Genomic DNA, 21,687 nt, shown 5'->3' on the forward strand with positions numbered 1-21,687 from the left:
TCAAGGGGTCTAAATGAAAGATATTGGGATTATTAGAATTTAGGAGTTCAGAAGGAGCTCTGTGGAGATGAGCACAGAAGTCTGAGGAGGGAGAGAGACTCGGGCTGCGGGGACTCAGGAACCCAGAGGAGGGGTGTTTCAGGGGAGGAACTGATTCCTTTGAAGAGGAGAAGCTTCCTCAGCTTCTGCTACACTTCAAGAGTTTGGAGAAAAGCTCTAAGGGAACCAGGCTTAGATATCTGATGAGGGGGAACTGTACTACTGGGGATTGTAGTTCTGAGGGGGCACACTAATGCTAGAATCAAAGAATCCTAGATGCTGGAGTCAATTGAGACTGCCAAAAGAGAGATCCATTAATGGGGCAATGCTGACAGGAAGAACAAACCAATGGGAAGGAGCCAATCCTATATTTTATCCTCCTTTCCAATCTCTCTAGTGGAGAAAGTAGTGGGCACTACTTTGTGGGACCTACTAGCGAGCCAGCTGACAAAGGGAATGGGCCTGATCTGCAAATCCCAGCCCCCATACCACTGAGATGATGAGTAGAAGGGTGATTTGGAGCTGAGAGACAATAGCTTAGTAACTGGAAGGATGCCTGCATCACCAAGTTTGCTTGGCCCTTATACATCTTAGCTTGGGAGCAATGCCTTTCTATCTCTTTGGAATTATCTTCCTATCCACTGATTATTTGGCCCACATCAACACTTAAATGTTTCCTCTCTGTGAAACCTTCCAGATCTCCTTCTATTCCCCAAACTCCAAGCCAGAAAATAAATAAGCCTTTCCTTCTCTGTTTTCTCCTAGTATTTTGGCTTCTATAAAACAATGATCACATTGTTTTATGGTTATTAAAGTCTTTTGTACCTTCTGGTTGACCATGAACTCTTTAAGGCAAAGATGTTGCTCTATCTCCAATTGTTCAATAATCATTTCTGTTGAATGGCAAAAGACCAGGTATATGGAAAAAAAGCAAAAGGAATAACGAACACAGGTACAGATTGCCTATCTTATGAACACAGGCCCAGAGGAATCCACAGATGAAGGAGAAGGTGGTGAGTCTTGACCTCCTTCTCCATCAACCGTGTTAGCTGTTGCAAATCATGGAAACAAGAAAATAGAACATTGATTTTAGGATTGTTTTAGAATTTAGGAATACCATTAGATTTTTAGCTCCATATCTCTTTGGCCCAAAGAAAATCAAGAATTGGACAGATGTTTGGTACCCTTCTGCACAATTTGCTTCCCTGTTTCCCTCCCTATTATCTTCCTTTCCTCATTTCTGCAGTACTTGGACTGTTTCCACTCCCTCCAGCAATTAATTCCAGCTGAGATGTCAGTGATATTGGTTTGAGGTTCTGGAGTGTCTTTATTTTAATGGAAATTTCCAAAGATTGGCAATCCTCTGGAATCTAAGGACTGTAATGCTACTGGTAGAATTTAAAATATTTTTACAAGAGGCTATGAGTGAAGGTATATTTGGAAACTTTCATATTCATACTTGTGTTCCTAAAAATTCATTTAAATTCAGATCCAGCACATGCTTATCCAGCATTAGTATATTCTAAGCATTCTATTAGGTACTTTTGCATTCATTGTATCATCCCATTTAATCTTTATAGAAACTCTGTGGTAGATATTATTATCTCATATTTATACCTCAGGAAGCTAGGGATCAGAGGGATCAAATGACTTGCTTATGACAGGGCTAGAATTTGCATCCAGGTCTATTGAACTGCTTGCTCACTGCTCTTTTCCCATGAATTCTGCTTACAGACAGATTCAGCTGCAAACTGGATTTGGTTTGCAGTGTACCCTGAGATTTGAAGGTATTATGATAAAAGGGAATTGTATGTCAGTGTCCAGAAATGGACCCTGATGCAGAAGGAAAGTCTAGGTCCCTGTGGTGAAGTCCTTTCCTTTTCAGGAGGGCAAGGATTTTGGGGTACATATTCCTCTCAAGTATCAGCCCCAGGTGATGCTTGAATCTCTTACTTTAGTGAAAGATTAATTGGAGGTGTGTGGACCAGCAGCAAGATTCTTGGCCCAGAACCCAGAGGCTTTTTTACCTGAGTCACTTGATTCCTTTGACCTTGGTTTTCAAGTTGCAAATTAGAGGTTTGTGTGAAATGACCTCTAAGTCTCCTTTGACTATAATGTAGCATGAATACTCCATTTTGGGATATATATCTCTTTGACCTTGAAGGTCAAAGCCTCTATTGAGTCTTTTAAGTCCTCTCAGAAGATGATGAAAAGTCAAAATCTTGAATTTCTAATTTAAAAGACAGCTTTTCTTAGGTAGGAGCCTCAATTTCCAGTCTATAACCTTTGTGGGAGTTGACTTAGCAGGTCACAGCTCCCACCATTGACAAGTGTCCCCAGTATCAACTTTAGTGTTCTAGGCAATACACTCATGACAAATCTGTACAATTAACTCAACCATCGCTTGCTCAATATTGGGAACCTATCTGGAGCAGCTGTGGTTAAATGCTAAATAATTCATTACACTCTCTTTTCCTGCTATTGTTGCCTTGAACAGCTCTTGACTCTGCCCTTTGCTGCTGCTTCCTGGAGCTCATGTGAATTATGGTTTGGGGAGGAAGACATATGAAGCTCGGAGGATACCGGTCCCTGGGGAATGCAGACAAACCATAGTCATGGTTTCTATGGCACCCCCAAGACCCTAAACTGCCGAGTCTCCCACATCTCTTATCGTAACATTAAGAGCCGCCTTGTAGTTCATCCGAGGACATGTTCCAGGGAAATCATAGAATATTTATTAGTGTTATTACATTTTCTCCAGCACCTTTCATCCCAGAGGATCCCAAAATGCTTTGCTAACAAAATATCCAGAGAGATTTTACCCATTCCTAAACTCAAACTGCTGTTCTTCACTTTTTCTCTCCCCACATCCCTTCTATTTCCTTCCCTCCAAATTCATTCCCCACCTGCATTGTTATGACCCTTCATGGCTTAATAAGCAACACTCACAGTGTCTTAACTGGGTTGTATTAGTTTTCTATGGTGGATATAACAAATTGCTGTGAACTTGGTGGCTTAAAATAGCACACATTTATTTCCATTCTGAGGTCAGAAATCATAAATGAGTTCCACTTGACTGAAACCCAGGTGTTGGCAGTGCCATGCTCCCTGCAGATACTTTGGGGGGGAATCCATTCCCATGTCTTTTCCTACTTCTTGTCCTGTGTTTCCTGCAATCCTTGGCTCATGCCCCTTCTACCATCTCTAAGGCTAGCAGATGAGCACCTTTAATTCTTTCTGTCTAGTCTTCTCATGTTTTCTCCTTCACTGTCAAACGTCTCCTGCTTCATTTTTATAAGGTCATTTGTGATTACATTTAGGATCCATCTGCATATGAGTAGTTTCCATGACTCATCTGTAAAGTCACATAGGCCACACAGGGTAACATTACCAGGTTTCAGGAATTAGGACAACATTACCAGGTTTCAGGGATTAGGACAATTAGGTAATGAAAGTGTTCTCATCTGTCCAAGATCAACATCTTATTTCCTACTACTTCAGGGCAATTGTGCCACACCCAACCTGGGATGCTCAGTTCTGTTAAAAAAAAATTTGTATGTTCTTGCTTTTGTATGTTTGCTTAACAGTTTCTTTTCTTTTTCTTGGACCAGAAATGCTTTCTTTTCTCCATAGTGCTCTGCTTCATCACAGCTGTTACAGATTCCCCTGATATGTGTGTCCTTCCTGCAGTGTCTCTTGCTTCTTCCATAGGGTGCTGACTGGCTTCCCAGCTCAGTGGCCCACTCCTGTCAGAAATCTCTATCTCACACAGGGTCCACTGCACTGTCTTTGCATGAAGAGTCTTTAGGAAATGCCACATGAGTTATTTCCATGGCATAAGAGCATGGGGGCAGGGTAGTTTCCAGATTGATTCCACAACCTATACTTTTGACATTCCACAAATATTTATGCATTTAAAAATATGTATTAAATTCTTCCTTTGATTTCAATCCAACTCAAAGTGATGAAGAGGTATGTCTTGGCCAGTAAGGATTTTAAAGTCCAGAGGGCACTTTGGGCATCAAACAAGCAATTGCCAGTACGACCTCTGCTCAATGAAAAGGAGGCTACAGATACTGTAAGATCACACAGCAGAGGGTTGATCTGTACTCATGGTGAGAATTGATGGAAATTAATTCAGCAATTAGAGATTCTGCCAAAAGGACAATCATAATATTATTATTCATAACAAAGATCCAACTTCTATTTGCATACTGCTTTTATGAGGTGTGACCATGGTGTAATAGAGTGATTTTTTTAAACAAACATAACAAATTATATTATAGGCAATGTTGATGTTGGAAAGAACCTGAAAAGTCATACTGTTCAACTCTCTTTTTTAATGAAGTATTTTCCTCTACAATGTGCCCAATGAGTACTTGCTTGAATTCTACTTGAAAATCTCCAAGGAGTGTTGCTTTTCAAAAAAAGTCACCTTAGAGTCTATGTATACATTAGAGTACATAGAGGAAAGAGGACACCTTATACCTGCCATCTATATACATACTTATCAATGTATGAAGTTTGTATATGTATGTATATTGTATATATAGGTCTCTCTGTGTGTATGTGTGTGTGTAAAGCAATAGTGCTGCAATTCTCAGGAGTTTCCGGATATATTTTGGAAAAAAGCTTTATTGTTGGAATCCTTTGGTGTATATGTACACTTTCTCAAAGTGACTAACTCAACCAGGGACATACAAAGACATGAAAAGGTCTGGAGATATTTAAAGCTTATGTTATTTATGATTATTTTAAAATGACTTCATGGGGAAAACATCTACACAACAGTTATTTTCTTCTTTCATAAGACATAGGTTCATGCTGCACATGAGGATGGTTTCACTGAAAGACTCTGAATCTCATATGGATATAAGTGCAAATCATGGCTCTCCTTCATAGAGGCTGTAAGGCCTTAATTAAATCACTTAGCATCCCTGAGTCTTGAGTTCATCTGTAAAATTAGGTCAATAACAATTTCTTCAAAGGATAGTTAAAAAGTAAATCTGCTCAGCACATAGCAGAAAATCAACTTATTTCTCTTCCTTTATGAAGAAATTGAGCATCTTATACCTAGTTTTGTGGTTAATAAAATAAAGAATAGGAATGTGTGATGTTTTTTCTTTTAGGTTCCATATTTTTCTAAACACCAAAACTGGGTTAGTTTTTCATGATGTAATGCATATATATTTGTTTCCAAAGTGTACATTGTTTTCTTTTCTTTTTTTAAATGGAGAAATATAAATGTCAAATATATGCCTCTATGCATCTTTATCACCTCCCCACATTTCTGACTTTTTAATTATATATATTGGCCTCCTCAAAGGCCTAAGATGGGATGTAGGAGGACCCTCTTTATTGAAATTACATTTTAAAAATTCAGATGACTTTAGAGAGAAGTCTATTTTAATACAAGGTGCATCTTATGATTTTTAGGATGCCCTGATGGTGCATGAAAAAGCTCAACTAAATGCCATCTCTTGGACTTCTGTCCCCACAGTAGTTTGTTATACTGCAGGGCCATATCCCACTCTTCCATATGCATACAATTCACTGATCCCACATCACCTTTGGCTTCAGCCTTAGAGATGAAAGAGTCACTCTGTCATAAGTCAGATTTCAGTTAGGGAATCAGGGTCACTGTAAATGTGGAATAAGAGACTTATGATGGCAATTAGAACTTACACAATTGGAAAGGTCTGCAACTTCAGAGAATATTCTTTACTGGTTCACTTCTACCTTTCAAATATTGTGCTTATTCTTCCTTTGGCTAATTCTAACATGGAAATATATGGAAAAGAAATTCTTGGATAAGTTGTTTTAGTTTAAGCAGGTCAACACTGAACAATCCACCTGCATTGCTTACTAAAGAAGAGAGAAAGAAAAGGGTGTCTGTGGAGTATGCGGTTGTCTGTTCTTACCTATACTCACCTGAAATCCCCTTACCTTCTTGTAATGTAGTCAGTCTACTGGTGGGACATTGCAATCTAGTATGTTCTTTTTATAGTTGTAAAGTTTACCCAGTTAAAAGTCCAAATCTCAAGAGCAATGCAATGTGTTTTGAAAAACATACATATCATCTAATCAGGACCCAGGTGAAATCTTGTAACCCTTGAAATCAGGTAATGTAAACTTTCCAAATTTGTTCTTTTTAAGATTGTTTAGGCTATTCTAGGTCTTTGTGTTGACATATAAATGCTAGAATCAACTAGTTAATTTCTGTAAAGTGCTTGGTTGGAGTTACAGAGATTGCATTAACTCTTAAGAGAGAGTTGACACTTTAAAAATATTGAGCCTTTTTATCTGTGAACATCTTAAATCTCATTTATTTATGTTTTCTAAAGTCGCTCAGCAATATATTTTAGTCTTCAAGTTAGAGTTCTGACACATCTTTTGTTAATTTTATTCCTAAATATTGCTTATCTCATGATACCGTTGTAAATAGTATTAAATTGTCATTATACAAATTTTACCTACTAGTATTTATATAGTGACTTTGTATTCTGTGACTTATTTTATTCCCTTCTAACTTCTGATTTATTTTGTTACTTCCTTAGGAATTTTCAATATAAATCATCATAATATCTATAAATAAACACCATTTTTTCCCTTTCTAATATTTAGACTTTTTATTTATATTTCAAGCATTATTTTGCTGGCTAATACCTCTTTTCAAATACCAAATAGAAGTAGTTAAGAGGAACACTTTAATTTTTTTCCTGAAATAAAAGGGAATGAATTTAATATTTGGCTTCTTGTTGGAATCCTTTGGTGTATATGTGTACTTTCTCAAAGTGACTAACTCAACCAGGGACATACTGTTCTCTTAACTGACGTATGTAGCCCATTTGCTTTTAATACAACCATAGGACTTTTTTGTAGATGACCTTTATCAGATTAAGGAGTATGTATTTCTACTTTGCTCCAAATTTTAATCACAAATGGTTATTATATTATGACAAATGATTTCTCAATTAAATTGATCATATGTTGCCAACTATCATATAGAGTTTCTCTCCCATAATTTGTAAATATTGGTTTTTGAATGTTAAACAAATTTGTATTCCTAATAAAAACCATGTTTGGTTATTATTTGAAATTCTTGTATATATTTAATTATATATTCTTTGAAATTCTTGGCTGGGTTTAATTTGCTAATATTTTTTGAAGAAAGTTTCTGTTTGTGTTCAGATATCTGGACATGATTTTCTTTAACTAAAATATCTTTGTCAAGTTTTGATATGAGGATTTTTCTGGTTACAGAAACTAAGAAGTGGAATGGTTCAAAGAACATTCTATTCTCTCTCTTGGGAAATGGTCTTCTCTATTTTCTGAAGTAGTCTATGATTGATTATATTATTACTTCCTTAAGTATGTCATAGAATTACTAGAAAAACCATGTAGATTTTATTTGTGCTTATAAATTTTACTTTTTTAAAAAATACTAAATATAGACTATTTTCATTTTATGTATTTTTGTGTCAGTTTTATAAAATTGTGTTTTTAAGGATATTGTTGATTTTATCTAACTTGTTAAACTGATTAGCATACAGTTAATGATACAGTGATTTTAATATTTCCATTATGTTTCTTCTGTCTGTAGGATCTGTAGTGATATTCTCTTATTTATTTCTGATGCTAATTAGTACATTTCTTATTTTTTTTCTGATTATTCTTGCTCAGGTTTTCTCAGTTTTATTAACCTTTCAAAGAACTGTCTTTTGTTCTACATTTTTTCTTATGATGAAAACTTTGATTATCTATTTTCAAAATAATAAATTTCCATTCTGATTTGGAGACATCACAAAAATTTTGCAATTTTTTGTCTGTTTATCTTCTAGTTCAATGTATTTTCTCATTAGCCTTATTGATTATACTTTGATCCATGAATTATTTAGAAGCATGTTGCTTAATTTCCAAATATTTGAACACTTCTACATATCTTATTATTAATATTTTCCTATCTAATCTTTTGGTGTTAGAACATATGAGTAAGATTTCAATCTTCTAAAGGGTATTGGAACTTAGGTCCAATATATGGTTTATATGTACTATATACTGCATATCTGTGAAAATATGTGTTCTATGGTTTTGGATTTGTCATGTTGTAAAGATTTTCAGTTAGCTTAAGACAGTTTATAATATTGTTCAAATCTTTATATATACTTATTGATTTTTTTGTAGTTATTCTAACAATTTCCGAGTGAGGGAGTTTAAATCTTCAATTATAACTGCATGTTTTTCTGTTTCTCCCTTTATTCCTGTCATTTCCAGCTTTGTGTATTTTGAAGCTCAATTATTACAAACACCCACAGATATGATTGTTATATCGTCTAGAGGAATCGATCTCCTTTACATTGTGATATTTCTCTTTGTTGCTGGCACGATTGCTTGTCAAGATATCTATTTTATCTTATATCACTGTAGTCACATAAAGTTTTTTATGATTACTGTTTGTGTGATTAACCTTATTCTATTATTTTACTTTCAAACTATCAGGGTCTTTGTGTTTATAGTGCATCGCTTGTAGACAGCATATAACTTAGTCTAATATTTTCAACCAGTTTGAAAAATCTGTTCTCTTAACTGAAGTATGTAGTTCATTTGCTTTTAATACAATAATTGATGCTCCTGGATTTAATTTACCATCTTACCAATTATTTTCCACTTTCCTCTCTTTATTTTTATTTCTTCTTGAATTCATCAAATGACTGTAGCATCCAATTTCATTTATTCTATTGTCTTTTTAGCTAGTGTCTCTTTGTGCTTTCTTCAGAGCTACCAAGGAATTGCAATATGATCCTCAGTTTTTCAGTTTACTAGAGTTAATATTACACCTTATCACATACATAGAATATCCTACCAAAGTATACTTTCATTTACTCATATTCTTCATGCTATTATATTCATCTGTTTTATTTTAAAATGTGTTAAGCCATAAAATAATCCTAATTTTTATTTTAAAAAGTCAACTGTTTTTAAAAGAAAGAGGAGAAATAATACTATTTATCTCGTCTTGTGCTCTTGATTCCTTCATGCATATTTGAAATTCTATTCTTTAGCTATGAAATATTTCTTTTAGAATAACTTCTAGTGAAAATCTGCTGAACTTTTAGAAAATTTTCTAGTGAAATATGAATGAATTTATTCAACTTCCACATTTAAAAGATTATTTTAGCTGGAAATACAGTTCTGAGCAATCGCATTTTGTTTTTATTTATTTATTCCTTAACACTTGGAAGAATTTTCTTTTTTGTCTTCTGGCACTCACTGTTTCCTAAAAGACATCACCCATCATTCATGAAGTTGTTCTATTATATTGTGTGTCATTTTCACTGACCTCTTTTAAGATTTTCTGTTTCTATTTGAGTTTCAGCAATTTAAGTATGATGTACTTTGGATTTTTAAAAAATAATTCTCCGTTGACTTCACTGACCTTGAATTTGAAGGTTAAATTCTTGACTTATTTGGGAAAATCTTACTTATTTAAAAATTATTTTTTCTCCTATTTCTCTCTTCTTCAAAAAATTAACCATAGATAACACATGAGATCTTTTTTTCATGGAATCCTAAATATCTGTTACTTTTTTTATAAAAATATTTTTCTTTCTCTTCTTTAGTTTGAATAATAAATAGGGATCTAAGCTCATGGTCCATCTCCTGTTGTTAATCTGCTCTTAGTCAATTCAGCCCATTTTATTTCAGATATCTTAGATTTTCCATTTAGTTTTGTAAATCTCTTGGCTCTATTTATGTTACATTTAATACCACACTATCTTTGAACATATTTATAGATGTTTTAATGCTCTCCTTTGCTAATTCTAATAGTTTAATCTTAGGGTCTGTTTGTATTGGCTTTTTATTTTCTTGATTAGACGTCATATTACACGTGTAGTATTTTTTGTTTTTGTATGCTGGACACTGTGGGTAATATATTGCAAGGAGTTTGAGTTATGTTGTTCTTATTTTATGTTTTCTTTTTAAAAGAAAAAACCACATTTTTTTTCTGGTAGGCAGTTAAATTATTGATGAGTACTTTTGTTTCTTTTATGATTTTGTTTATTCTTTGGATAGGTCCAGTTCAATTTTATCTCTAGTTCTAAGGTATAAATCTTCAGTTAGAGCATGTTCCTTATTCCTAAGAGGTATTTTTTATGATATTTCAACTGAATGTTCAAGGTTCTCATTGAGGTCTCTATACCCTGCCTCCTAGAATTACGCAACATCTGCTATCTCCATGTAGTTGTAAGTCTCAGAGAATCCATTCTCTTCTAGGCCTTGTGGGCTATAGGTCATCCTTCTGTGCAGCTCTCTTCTCCTTTATCTTATCAAGAAAATTCAAGGGGTTTTAGTAGTTCTGAATAATGTTTCTCTTTCCAGATCTCAAAGAGACTAATATCTTCAGCCTGAGCGCCTGTGTCACTGCCTGAAAAATGTCTCTAGTCACAAAGCTTACTACTTCCTCTGAATGCTGGTGACATTCATTAAAAAAAACAAACAAATACAACTCTCAAACTAGATCACACTCTAATTCAACTACTTTAAATCCCATGTGAAAAAGAAGTGTTGATCATTTCAATTATTGTTTTATTATATCATATTTCATCTTGAATTGTTTTAATGCTACATGTCTCGTATTTACTTGTTTGCTTGTTTGTTTGTTGTTTTTACTGTAATGATAAGGTCCATTGAATAGGATCTATCTTCAAGTGAGAGTTAGTGAGTATTTTGAATGACAGTTTCTACAGGACCAGAGAAATTACGATGGAATCTTATATAATAAGTAATTTATTTGAGGAGCTAAGAACTATGTTTCTCAACTGGTTGCATCCCATGAGGTCAGAAAACATGTGAACTCTGAAAGAATGAATGTTAGAAGAGATCTTTTCACCTAATATATATCTGAGTATTGTACTATTTCTAAAAAACTATTAAGTTTTGGAACTGTAATGGAATCTGCTTAAATAATTAGGATAGAAAAGTCAATTCATTCCTTTGAATAGCAACTCATCAAGTGGCAAATGAATTCCAACAATAGACTCTATATTTTTAAACCTATTCTCTGATAGATTGGATAGATTCCATTTCTATTTCAGTTATTTCCAAATTCTTCAATAGATTTTGGTCACCATCCCAAACTCAGTGCTAAATCTCTTGGTCAACACAGGCTACCCATGGGCAAATGCAATATTCACCAGAGAAGAAAAATTTAGATTCAGAGCTCTAGGTTGTTACAAATACAACTCTCAAACTAGTTCACACTTCTAATTCAGCTACTTAACTCCCATGTGAAAAAGAAATGTTGAGCACTTCAATTTTTCTCCATTATATTATATCACATTTCATCTTGTATTGTTTTAATGTTATATGTCTCATTTACTTATTTGTTTATTGTTTTCTTTACTGTAATGAGAAGGTCCATTGAATAGAATTCTTGAATGTATTATCCATTGCTCTCTATGTGCTCAGAAAACATTTTACACACGTCTTATCTCTTCTTGCTAGGTTACAAATACTTGAAGATAGAGTCTTGCCCATCTCTAACACTTATTTGTCGGTGGAAGACCCTCAAGTAATAATGACTGAATGATTTCATAAATAAACAAAACCTCAGAATATTTCACCTAATGTCACTAAGTATTAAAATTGAAATTGTGTTTGAATATTCAATGATGGGAGAAGGAGACAAGATCCGGATCCTGCTGAGGAAAGGAAGTGTGTTTGATTTTGTGAAGATTCCTTCCTGGCTATGGCCAGCAGCCATACAATTCCCTCTGGTATTTTTTACAGAAACACTGACACTGATTCCAGACACAGCACCATTGCATTATGGAGGTCGGTGACTGGAAGTTAGGATTTCACAATCTTTTCTTGGCTCTGTTATGCTGTCTTTGCACAGGGTGACCTTGGAGAATCTCAGCCTCTTTGTGCTACTCTGTCCCTATGGAGATGAGAGAGCAGAAGAGAAGAGCTTTTTTCCCCCTTCCCACATAAGTGTTTGTTTTTAGCCTCATGAATTTGCCAGAGTGCTTAGATACCAAGGTGACAGACGTCAGAGAAAATGTGACAGCAAAATAACTTGTTAGGAAGACATATAGAAGTGGAGTGTATTCCTAAAGGAGTGTGGAGCATGAGGTCTGGAATAACTTAGTGAAAAGTTTAGAGATCTTTTTATGAATTTAGTAGATGAGCAGGTTAGTTCTGCTTCTGATTGGATCTTGGCTAAAGTCAAGGGAATGAGGTAGTTCTAATGGGCATTGATGGAAGTCACCCCATAGGGTGATAGGTAAGGCATGAATGGCAGACACAGAAGCCAGAAAGAATTAGAATTGAATGTGCCACCTGTCTTCCCCTAACACATTTGGCCTTCTGTGGTGATTGCTATTCCAAAACTGAGAAACTGCCTCTGAAGCTACCACAAATCACAATACGCTACTCTAGCTGGAGCCTTCCACACTCCCTTTTTGTTATGATAGTTAATAGTACTGCTGTGGACAGCAAAAGAGACTCAGTCTTTATTTATTTACTTTTGGGCTTCTTTGTTACCTTGTAGGATTGGGTAGTGGTGGTCAGGGAGTGTTGAATAGAAATGATAATGAGATTAAAGGAAATACTTAGGTTAGAGATGGGGAGAGTAAAACCTGTCTTCATTTTTCTAACATCTTCATTTGCAGCCACATCACGAGAAAGAGGTACTGGGAGCAACACAGAGTTGCCATAACAACTAATAAACTGTAATTAGTGAAAGAAGGGGGAATAGAGTCAAGAGTAGCAAAAAAATAAAAGCAAAAAACAAGGAAGAGAGAAAAGGAGAGAGAGGGGCTTAAAGGAAGGAAACAATGAGTTCCGTGCACATTGATGTGAATAGAAAAATGTGTTTTAATGATTGTAGTAAGAGGCATAAAATAATGAACCAAAATATGGAGGGGAAGATGAAGAAAATGACAGCCATTCCTATAAGCTTTATATTTTTCCTACCAAGGGTTGAGCCCAGGGGTGCTTAACCACTGAGTCCCATCCCCAGCCCTTTTTTATGTTTTATTTAGAGACAAGGTCTCTCTATGTTGCTTAGGGCCTAAGTTACTCAGGATGGCTTTGAACTCATGATCTTCCTGCCTCAGCCTCCTGAGCCACTCAGATTACAGTAGGTGCCACTGTACCCAGCAAACATATTTATTTTTAAAAATGGAAGTTATAAAAGTGAAAGAGCTGATTTGAGATAATAATCTACAGGATTAACAGAGAGAGTGTGTGTGGGGGACGGACAACTTGGAATCATCATGCAAGGCCAACTTGAACTTGATGATTTTTGAAGAGATTTCTGTTGAGATTTCCAGGGGTGCTCTTCCATAATTAAGTTGATGCATTACATATGGGAGTAGTAGCATTATGTCCCCATGGGTCAAATGCCTTTTCATGCCCTTTCCTCCACCTCACAGACAATAGTTCTACACCATAGTCACAGCTCTTTCAGCTGCCAGAAAAATTGTACTAGCAAGACTCACAGAGGACTGATACCGGGAAGATGGAGGGGAGGCGGCAAAGTACCTGATGGCTTCCTTCAGATCCTGGGTTGCCAGGTTCATGAGAAGTGAGTTCAGTCATTTGGCAGATATTGTTTAAGGTGCTGGAGAATGTTAGTGACAATGGTGAAGTTGCAGTTGTGCTGGTGTCCATAATTGACAGTTACACCTAAGGAGCTAGGCCAGGAAAGAAACTTATTGTCTCTGAATTCTATTCCCAATGCTACTGGAAGTCAGGGAGGGAGTGACCCCAGGAGGGCAGAAGAGGAAGCTGAGGACATGCTCCTCTGTAAGAAGAGTAATAGGCATATTACAGGCAGAAAAAAGATGAAGCTGTCCAGTTGGGGATGTAGCTCAGGGGCAGAGCATTTGTCTAGAATATGCAAAGCCCTGGGTTCAGTCCTCAGCACTGCCAAAGAGGGGGGGAAAGAGTTAAAGGATTAAGCTGTCTGAAAATCGGGAGATTAAAATTCCCAGTGATTAAAAATCTACTTCTCTCATCTTCGGTTTCAATCACATGGGTCCTTTTTGCTGCAGCATTTAGCTCACCTTCTCCCTTGTGGGCAAGAGGCTCTTGGTTCCCTCCATGGGCTTGACAACTGTGTCTTAGAGCAGAAGGAGCCTGATGAAGTATGGTTGTGCCTGTTTTCAGTTCGAAACATTAGCAAACTCAGCTACAAAAGGCCACCTCACAGAACAAAGAACTTGAGATGTGCAAAGTACAATGGAAATCTCCCGGCTGCAAACAGAAGTGTCTTTGGCTGCCAAGACAGAGGAACCTTGCAGAAGATAGAGCATGAAAGGGATTCTGCACAAAACAAAAGTCAGAACACAATGGTATATATTTCAGGCACATGAAAGGATATGTGGCAGCAATACTAAAGAGACATGATTTTCCTACAGAATGGGGGCAGAGGGAGAGCAGAAACCCAATCAGCCAATACAATTGTGGTAGAGAAACAGATCTGGTCCTGCAAAGGGAGAGGGGGAAAAGCTTATTTTTTATGAATTAATCTCTAGTTGGTTTTCATAAGTTGTTCAGAAACAAGCGAGCCTATGAATAATACATACAGTACACAGGCCCAAAAACACAGAGCTATCTCCATTTAAGATTGTGAAAATGAAGGCATTTTTTGAGAAAGATAATTGAGTAAAGGGACCAGGGAAAAGGCATCTTAAAGTGGGGGGTGTGAACAGTAGCAGGGAACAGATATCCCAGGAGGGAATTGTATATTTCTAATTTCTCCAATTAGGCTGCAAATTCCTGGAGAAATGGAATAATCCTTTCATCTTTTAAAAATATTATATGATCCCAGGTTACATAATACTTTGCATGTAGAAGATGCCCAAAAATATTATAGTTAATTTGATGTTGCTGTGACTGTGAATTTGACTGATTGTTAGACTGGTAATTATAGATATAGAAAAGGAAACCTATGTTCTTGGGACCAACATTAATAGAGATGAGGCAGTCTTTGGCTGCCTAGATGGAGAAATAAATCCAGGGAAGCTGTGTCTCCATGATGTTTTATATGGTGGTACAATTCATCGATTAGCCAATCAACCTCAAAGTGGCATACTTGCTTTATATAAAGACTGCAATAGTGAGCTGAAGCTAGAGGTCCTGATCAGTGCTTCCACAGAAACAATAGTCCCACAAGCATTTCTGGGCAAAGAGAACTCTGTGGACAATTAAGCTTGGGAAGCACTGCTTTCTATATTTCCCTCATTATCATTTAAACAACAGAGAAATCCTACAGTAAATTTCTCTTTTGAATCTTGTTAATCCAATGTTTTCCAAACCAAATTGACCATGTAAGTTTTCTTTCTTTCTTTCTTTTTGTATCTATTTATCTTCTTTTAAAATTCCTATTAGCATTTTTCAGGGCTAGTTTTCCATGAAGTGAACTGTGATGGTTAATTTTATTTGTCATCTTGCCTAATCTAAGAGATGCCCAGATAGCCAGTTAAACAGTATTTCTGGGTGTGTCTATGAGGGTGTGACCAGAAGGGATTAACATATGAATTAGTAGATTGGGTGAAGAAGATCTGCCTTCACCAATGTGGGCTGGCATCATCTAATTCATTGAGGTCCTGGATAGAACAAAAATGAATTCACTCTTCTCTTGAGCTAAAACATTCATCTTCTCCTGTGTTGGACATGAGAATTCCTCTGATTTCTCAGGATTTTAGTCTCTGGCATTTATATTAAGCTGACCCCTCCCTCCATTCCCAGGCCTTTGCTTACTCCATCAACTTAGTTGGTTCTCAACCCAAGCTTTTGGAATCAGGATGAATCTCACCATCAACATTGGAAATTCTCCAGCTTGTTCATGGCATTTCATGGGATTTCTTGGTCATCATAATCCCAAAAGTCAATTCTCATAATAAATCTCCTCATATATCTCTATATGTCCTATTGGTTCTTCATCCGTAGAACGGACTAACAGGAGGAACACTGTCTTCATTGTTACATCAGAGCATTTACCAAGTGCCTTCCATGTCCTGGGAACAGAGGAGAGGCTGGAAGGAGTACCTAACACATAGCTCTTTCTTTTAGGAAACTTTTGCTCCAGTGGAGGAGACAAACCATTCACAATCAAGCTCTGCTCCTCTAATCCTAACCATGGGCTGAATTCCTGGGAGTAGACCCTAGATGTGATTCAGCAGATCTCACGCTATTCACCACAACCATCTAGTGTGCCTGGATCATGACCTCCATTCCTAACCCAAATAGTTGTGGACTCCAACCTTGGCTACCCTGAGTGTCTGAGTGAAGATGTGAGAGCACCCTTCCTCCATAAAAGCCTCGGAAATAACACTCTCAGAGTCCACATGAAATCCAAAGGCCACACTACACACCAGAATCCCATGCAAGAGATTTATTATTGGTGACATGAGGTATACCGACAAGGCTGTCCCTCCAAGGAGAGCAACAGCCTGTTGGCACTCACAGAGCAGCTTTACAGCCCACAAGAGGACTCTCATAAACTGCTTAGGAGTTTAAGCTGGGGTGGGGTTGATTATAAACTGTTTAAGCTGGGGTCCGGTTGATTGTTTTATCAGGTCCATGTTCTTATGGGAAGTTAAGCAGCATTGCCTCTGAATAAAAAATTGGGAACCTCTAGATAAAATGGCTTCCGATCTAACATGGCAAATCTGATGCCAATAGCCTCCTTCTATAAACCACAGCCACTCAGTGGCCTCAGAACTTGGTGTTACTATTCATGGTCTCTCAAATTTGGTCCACATCACAACTGCTTGGAAGACTGACACAAAGAATTTTTCTGCTATTCAGAGAGGACATGCAGGGCTGCTCCAGGAATCTCTGGATGCTGGAGCTTTCTCTGACGACCCCACTGCGTAGCTATTTTCCTACCAACACCTCACAGAGGCTGAGACCTACATTCTTGTCTTTCTACCTGAAACCTAGCCTACAACAGAGGGAGCTGCTCTCATTTTCCTAATGGAAGAGTTTCTCCTGAGCTGCAGTAAAGAGTGCTGAGCCTATTGAGTATCTGCAGGACCTCTGTGGTGATGGATTTTCAGGCAGTAAGAGGATATGATTTTAATAGTGCACTTGTTAACCATCACTTGGAAATGTGGTCTTAATGGCTGTTCACTGTTTGCTTCCATATGAAACAAAACTTATATATCTATAAGGAGGGAAGCTATTGCTTTTCTCCTTGAAGGTAGGTGGTGAAGGGGAAAAGTAAAGTCAGTTTCATCTGTTAGGGTTACTTATTTGCATTTCTGGCCCAATCCTTCATTATCTCCCACCTCTACATGCACACACGTACCTGCTGCAGGTTCTTTCTCAACTTTATCTCATTTAAAGACGCGTTGCAAACTTCAAGATTGGTAAGTTGTAGTTTCATTGGCTTTGGCATCAACTATGGGACTCTGAGTAGGTGAATTTCCCTGAGCCTCCAGTTCTTTATCTAGACAACTTCACACATTGCATCAATCATCAGATAATTTTTTTGAGAGAGAAAGAGAGTTTTTTAAATATTTATTTATTTATTTATTTATTTATTTTAGTTTTCAGTGGACACAACATCTTTAGTTTATTTTTATGTGGTGCTGAGGATCGAACCCAGCGCCCCCACATGCTAGGCAAGCATGCTACCGCTTGAGCCACATCCGCAGTCCTCATCAGATAATTTAATGACCCACTAAAGTACAGGGATTCTGGTACAAAGCAAGCATTTAAGAATTGCTAGTTCCCTCATGCTTCTCAGTTTTCCTCTAGAGCAGTGCTGGTCAACACAATTTTGTGCAGTGATGGCAATGTTAAATTTACATCTGTGCTCTCTGGCATAAAGTTTCTAGCCCTATGTGGCTAAGAGCACTTGAAATATGGCTGGTGCCACTGAGGATCTAAAATTCTGATTTTATTCAATTCTATTAATAAATTAATTTGGGGCGGGGGGGGGGGGTAGTACCAGGGATTGAACTCAAACACTGAGCCACATTTACTGCTCTATTTTGTATTTTATTTAGAGATAGGGTCTCACTGAGTTGCTTAGTGTCTTGATCTTGCTGAACTCCCAATCCTCCTGCCTCAGACTCCTGAGCTGCTGGGATTATAGGCAAGCACCACTGTGCCTGGCCAGTTCTATTAATTTAAATAGCCTTATATAATTTTACTAGCAGGTTTTAATACTTGGGGTCTCTAAAAGATGAAGTAGAAATCAATCTCATTCTGGAAGATCAGTGGACACTTTTGGCTACAAGCCTTCACTAGACTTCCCTGTGACATAGATGCTATCATGAGCCATAGACACTTCTAGAAATAGGGGCATAACACGACACTTGCATACTTCTCTATCTCTGAGGCCTGGGGAAAATTCACATACCCATTTTACTAGGCATTTAAATCTCAGGAAATGGAGACTGTATCTTGGTGGTATTCCAAATACAATTGAGCCTGAGGAAGACATTATGTATAATGGAGAAGTTTCAAAATCTTGTCACAAAAATGTAGGGGCCCCATCAGACTTCATCTAACTCTACTCCATACAATTATATACATATTCCCATCATTGCTTCAGAGAGAAAAAAATGATATTTACCAAGAAGATTTTAGAGCCTGTCAATTAAGAGAACATACCACCTAGCCCCACGCAAAGTCTCTTCTGTCTTAGATATAAGCTAAATTTATAAATGTCAAGGTCTTGAAAAATGTAAAAACCATTAGAGAAAGAGAGTTGGTGAATTTGGGGGGGGGAGGGGAATGTAAATTTAGTGAAAAATTAGAATAGCATGCAATATTTATTTTTGTAGTGCAATTTACATATCTAAAATCATTTTGCTAAGAAGAAACATAAAATGTATTATGTATAACTTGATTTGCTCATAAAATTATCATTTAGGTAAAATTAGAGACGTGAAGAACAAAATGGAAAAAATAGGAAAGAACAGACTTTTTACCAATTCATTTCTTTATATATTTATTTAACGAAAACATCCTCGGGGGAGAAAAATTCCTTCTGAATTCTCTCTCTCTCTCTCTCTCTCTCTCTTTCTCTCTCTCTCTGTCTCTCTCTCTCTTCCTCTCCCTCCCTCCCTCCCTCCTTCTATTTCTCTCTCTTGTTATCCCTCCCTTCTTTTCCTCTTTGATTTTCTTAATTCTTTTCCTTTCTTGAATCTTCATATGTTTGCCCAAATCATTCCCTTTTTTATTTAAGCCCAATTTCTTAAGCCTGATGTCCTGTTATGGACACTGATGTGGAAAAGGCTAGCTGACATCTCTCTTGAGCCACTGTCTAAAGTTAGTTATTTTGAGATATCTCAGTGTCTCCCTTTTACAGTAGAGCTTTCCAGATTCTCTCCCACCCCCATCAGTTTGTTCAATTCCTTGCTGATTTCGCTTCTTGCTCTCAAACCCAGGGCTCCTGAGGCCTTAGAAAACTGGGGATGCCTAGTGTCTTTTCATTTGGCTCCTGTGTGAATCCATGGACCTGCCTGTTGGCCCATGGATAGGCTGCTGCCTGGTTGGATGTTTCGTTGCTCCTTATCATTCCACTATGAAGAGAGAAGTGGAGTTATGTGAAGGGAGAATAATAACTCTAATTATAAGGACTCATATCTCTTAACTGTGTATCAAGTACTAAACATTTTCCTGAGTACAGTATATTTATTTACGCATTGATTCTTCTCCCAAACTCTACAAGAACATCACTGTAATTATTCTATTTTATAAAACATAGCTTAAGTGTTAAGTGGCTTTCTTGGGGTTGTGCAGCTGGGAAGCTACTAAGCCTGGCCTCTGAGCCTGGATTTAAACCCAATTTGTGTAATTCCAATGTGTAGCTTACTAGCTACTATCCAGTGATACCTTAAAATAATAAGGATCCTTATTTACACAGGATTTTTATGGTTTAATTTTTTTTCTTGTTCATTAGTTTGTGTGATTCTCAGTGCAACAACTTTACTAGGGAAAATATGGGGAGAACAGGTATCCCCATTTGAGAATTGTGCCAATAGTCAGAGAGGTTAAGTTCCCTGCCCAAAGTCTCACAGTAAATGGTGCTGCTGGTGTTCAAACTACAGGTTTTCTAATCAAAATTCTATTTCTCTCTCCGCATGAGAGTTGGCTTGAACAAAGGAAAATGTCTTTGGAATTAATGTGTGCCCATGTACATGTGAAAACTTCTTAGGCCCAATGCCCATGACCCAGTGGTGGGTAGAGGAGAGCAAGGCTGGCACAGCCAAGGAGATGCCACCACTGTCCTAATAGCCTGATAACAAGTTCACTGAAAGGATTGAGAGACACCAGGGGAGAAGGCTTCTGGCCTCTCTTGCTGTTTTTGTTTATTTGTTTCTCTTTTTAAAATTCTTTTTTATGAGGCTGCCATAAAAACACTCATTAGGCAGTGTTGATTTTCATTAATGTTGATTCTCCAAGAGCTTAATCAATCTTCTGTGACCAATGACCTCATTCCCATGGGAGAAGAAAGCTGTTTGACAAATTAGCTTTACAGATTGTAGGTATGGCATACAGATGTGAGGTGGCCTCTGTTGCCAAAACAGGACGTGGATTAGTGGTTTATTATGCACTCAAACAATAGCATCAAACTGTCTCCTTGCTGTTACCAAAATGCATCATTAGGAAGCAGCTGTCCCCTTTCTCCTTTTGCACCTCTGTCCCTCCTCCCTCTCCTTCTCTGTGCTCATTTTTGCCCTCTGAAATCTGAGCTTTGAAGCACCTAAAGGCAGTGCACACCTGGGATAAGGAGGAAAGGGGCAGGAGTCCAGATGCTAGGGGAAAGCAGGAGGGGCAGATCAGTCTCCTTACCAGTGTTGATTCCCAACTGCTCGGCAACCATTATTATTCAAAGTTAATGAGAAAATCCTTTCCTCCCACATTATTCCTCCAACCCAGGCAATACTCAGATGAAACTCTGCTGTTACAGAGCTACTTGCTTTGGATTGATTATGTATTAGATCTTTTCAAGGTGGCCTTTCCAAAGGCAGGTGATTCCTGGCTGGGTAGACCGGTCAGTCACTGGAATGAGCCCTGGAAGCCTGGATGAGAGGGAGTCTTGGGATTGGAATAAAGACAAAGAAAAGTCTACCTATTCCTATGTCCTGGCTTAGCTCATGGCTGGGTCTCCTGGCACCAAGTTCCCAACATGCACCACAGAATTTCAGCTATGGGTGCTGAAAGGCTGGTTCTGATTGGTTCTGGTTCTGCTGTGTATCTGGAAGAGATTGTGGGTCCTGGAGCAGGACTGGGTACCAGAGCTCTTACATGTTACTATCTAGTTTTGTTTCCTTCACATTCCTCTGGGGGATAGAGGAGGACAGAGTTTTTCTTCTTATGCGTAGAAGAAGGATGGGTCCCAAAGATTTACTAATTTGACCACAATTGAGCAATGATAGAGCCAGGGGCCCAGAGGTCCATCTCTTTTGAGGGTAGAAGGAAGGAGAATAAAGCAAGTCTAGCTGGTGGGGTCATTGAGAGTCCTGTTGGCTCTGCTGGGGACATGCCCCTTTCCCTCTTGCTGGTTCACTGCTCTGGTTGCCCTGGGGTCAGCTGCCCAGGTGGCTCAGCCAAGTGAGAAGTCTCTGTGCCCGATCACAGGTTTCTCAGAATAAAACACATTCTCATCCTGGCTTC

Source organism: Ictidomys tridecemlineatus, chromosome 4, assembly GCF_052094955.1.
Source record: "Ictidomys tridecemlineatus isolate mIctTri1 chromosome 4, mIctTri1.hap1, whole genome shotgun sequence".
NCBI lineage: Eukaryota > Metazoa > Chordata > Mammalia > Rodentia > Sciuridae > Ictidomys > Ictidomys tridecemlineatus.